The sequence below is a fragment of the Dipodomys merriami genome, unplaced genomic scaffold, assembly GCF_024711535.1.
Source record: "Dipodomys merriami isolate MVZ:Mamm:240054 unplaced genomic scaffold, mDipMer1.0.p SCAF_108, whole genome shotgun sequence".
In the NCBI taxonomy this organism is placed as follows: Eukaryota; Metazoa; Chordata; class Mammalia; order Rodentia; family Heteromyidae; genus Dipodomys; species Dipodomys merriami.
Window position 1 is genome coordinate 3,229,288 of NW_027202360.1, and position 4,026 is coordinate 3,233,313.

General features: G+C 32.5%; 1 pseudogene; it reads right to left on the minus strand.

Moving 5' to 3' along the window:
- Positions 1-2,813: 2,813 nt before the first annotated feature.
- On the minus strand, positions 2,814-2,910 carry LOC138815206 (U6 spliceosomal RNA; annotated as a pseudogene).
- Positions 2,911-4,026: the final 1,116 nt, after the last annotated feature.

Genomic DNA, 4,026 nt, shown 5'->3' on the forward strand with positions numbered 1-4,026 from the left:
ACCTGATATAATTTACGGGTTAGATGAAGTAATCAAATAAAGATTAAAATAATATTATGTGAGGCTATGAATTAGAGCTGAACATGATTTTAAATATGATAATAGCTAATTAAGTTGCATATTTCTTACGTTTACTCTGTCATGTCCCTCATTCCCACATTAGGAAAGTACATAGAAGGTTCTCACTAAATTATATGTACAATTATGAAAAAAATGTTTTGAAAGAATATGGGCACAGTGGTGTTTTAGCTTATTGAGACCTGTAGGGGTAAGTGTAGGGGTAAGTGTGTTTTTGAGGACTTGCAATACATTGTGATGAAGATGAAGGGAAGGATGTTCTTATTATGGAAAACTGGATAGAGTATTGCTCCCACAAAGGAAGTGATGAATTATTCCAAAACGTAACAGTAAAATCACTTTCACAATCATGTTCACTGCTGCACTATTCACTGTAGCCAAGTTACGGAAACAGCCCAGATGCCCTTTGGCAGAGTGATGATTAGAGAAAGAATGGCACATATACACAATTGGATTGAACCCATCCATTTTGAAGACTTTTACATTATTTGCAACGAAATGGATAGATCTAAAAATATATTAATGGAACTAAGTCAGAGCCATATTTGGAAGCTAGAAATTTATACAAGTTTACACAAAAATATTAACCAAAGCATGCTATTTGCAGAGGAGTATTTCAAAGGTGTAATTTCTTATAAAATTGAACTTTACTCCAACAAAATGAATACCAGGAAACTATCACTTGGAATATGTGAGTGGAAGTCAAAAGGAAGGAATAAAGAGAGTTATGGAGGAGGAGCCTGAAGGTATAATATTCAATACAGATAGTATGAAACTAGAAAAAATTAAAGTGGGGTGAGGTTTGGAAGGGTGTGGAAAAGTTATATAAAGATCCATTTTACTTTAAAAAACTGATATGTTGAATGAAAATTCCCTTGTACAAGTATTTAAGATAATAAGAATATAATTAAAAACAATGGAGACATCTGATTTTAAATTCTATTTCCATCTCTTTTAAAAAATAAATTTATTTGCTCTATAATTTGATGAGAGGGATGGATTTTGTGGCTAGCTAAATCATTGCACATCTCTCTCTCTCTTCCTCTCTCCCTTTCATGGTTCTTATAAGTAATATGATTGCTCCATAATTATCATAATTTATTTTGCTTTTATATTTTTGGTTGCATCATTTCACTTTCTGCTCTGCCATATCCCAATTCATTTACATAGAAGATATTATTTCCTGTTTTCTCATTCTTAGAATAAGCTGCAAAAGAAGACAACACTGGTCCTCATTTTCAGTCTGTACCTTTAAATACGGAGGAAAATCTTTCCTCTGCTCTCTACCAATTCCCTACTCTCCAGTTAGAATAATTTAGAATAGTAAAAATGAAAAAAGAGAAAATAAATAATAGTGAAAAAAACAGATGCAGGAAATTCACCAGATTTTTCTGACCATTTCATCCAATGTGAACTATTGGGGAAATACATGGACAGCTCATTCTCACTGGCACTCAAAGTCTCTGGTTAGGCAATTCTGATGAAGTTGAGGAACAAGATGAAAAAGTGAGAAATGGTATCAATTGCAAAAAAAAATGAAATAGTATCCAAGGAAAATTCTTCTTTGTTCTGCTGAAAATAATCGCCTTACTACAGTGCAGAGACTACTTTCCAAAAAGGTCACTCATGTGATTACTAGGGATGACGATGAGTATACCCCTCTTCATCGAGAAGCCTACAGTGGACACTTAGATATTGTCCATGAGTTGGTGGCTCAAGGCAGATATTCATGCAATAACTGTGAATGGCTGGACATCCCTGCACAGTACTTATACATGGAATAATAACAGAGTGGCTTCTTTATTTCATCATCATGCAGATACCAATGGCCAAGTTAAAGGCCTCTTGACCCCCATGCATCTTGCTGCTGGGAATAGATATAGCAATGATACGCTGGATCTCCTTCTATTGAACCATTATATCAAGTCAGTTCTGAAGCACAACTTGGAAGAAACTGAATTTGATATTGCCAAAAGGATAAGTATGTATCACTACCTCTTTGAAGTTGTGGAAAGCTGTACAAATTGTTCTCCTAAGTCCTAATGGATCAGTTAAGTTTCTTTAATTTCAAAATTGCCAGTCCATCCTATGTGACCATAGAAAATATTTTCACAATACAAAGAAACAGCAATACCTTACTTTAAAAATTCATGTATTCCATGGTATTCTTCCAAGTGAATTGCCTGACTTTGATGTCAAAATATATTTTAGTTGTTTGTATACATCTATAATGATTTCTATAGAGTTTGTGATTTTTTAAATCAGAAAAAAATTTTAATTTATCTGTTGAAATGAGTATTACAGAAACTAAAGATATTTCTGGTGCTTGTCTGAAAAAGTATATTTTAAAATGTTTAGTATTCTGTTTGTATAATGTCCATAATCTGTTTCATTCGCTCCTAGATATAATACTTTGAATTCGACATTGTTTTATAATACATACGTTCATTAATAAATGTGTCCTTTCAGATTGCATTCCATACAGAAACATTTTAAGATTCTTTTAATTCCTAGGTCCTTATAGAATTTTATTTCTTTCGGATAAAATGACAATGTTATTTATTTCAAAAGTTTTATAAAGGTTATGCTATGTAAAGGCCTTTCTAAAATGGTGAAGATTGAATACACTGATGTCAAACTAACTTTTATTTCTATGAATTACATATATTATTACACTTGTATATTTGTAATCAACTTTTGAATAACAGTTTTTCATTTCTTGCATCTGAAGAATGAAAAATATGGAATACTTCACAAATTTTCATATCATCCTTGTGCAAGAGGCATGTAAATCTCTGTATTGTAATTCGGGTAGACCTGCTGCTGAAGCATGTAGTATCCTATAAACTTAAGTAATCAATGATGCAATCTTAAGACAGGTATATATCCTTGGTTGCCTATTTGTAACAAGGAAACCTTATTGTTCCCAAAATTGCTATTCATCTTATTTCTGTAAAATTCTGTGTATGGTGGAAAAAACTTATGTTGTTTGTTCGATTGCTCACATTTGCAAGTTTTTGTAAATGACTATTTTAAGTCTTTTTCATTTGAAATTTGATCATACTTTGAAGCCGTTATAGATAGGTGCAAAGGTAATGGATTTTCAAGTACTTATTTATTAACTGATTTAGCTTTGTGGAGCTAATGGATTCAAAGTAAGCCTTGCTTAAGAGCTACTTCTAAATTTCTGCAGCTTAAAATTTCCCAAATGAGGTCTTGCTGGCACAAATGTCTCCTTGACCTTTTACCCTTGCTTCGTATAGGAACAGCCCAACCAGAATGTCTTACCCTGACAGCATAGATTGTCTTACTGGAGCAAAACTAATCTTAGTTACAAGGGATTATATGGAGACGAACAGTTCAGACAGAACTGTTCGGACTACAAGGTATTTTATTTCAAAATATAACTGCTTATTACACCCTACCATTCCAAAAGTAGCTAAAGCCAAGAAGGTGAAAAAATTGTTCATATGCATGATTACCTAATGTCCTGGCCTGACTACCATCCAACCAGGCAGGAAGTTACACCACTGATTTTCTATCACCAAATATATTCCATAGCTCCAGGAGAAGTCCATATGTTTCTCCTCATTATTAGGCCTGAAATTGGTAGTGTTTTAACCACAGTGTTTCCTCTTGCCTCTAAGCTGTACATCCCTGAATGGTAAAGCTTTAGTTCTAATTCTCCCAAACAATGAGGTAGAGGCAATGGAATAATACTTTAAAACAGTTGCCTTTGATTCCCTAACCACAACGGAACAATGCAAAACATTTTCTTATAGATAATTATATATTTTATATTTATATGTGTTGATTTTATATTTCACAAAGTGGATCTTACTGGAATTAATTGATAATTTGACAAATTAATTTATATTATTCCAATAAATAGATTGGAATATAAATAATCAGGATTAGAATATATATTAGAATATAAAAAGGATCAAT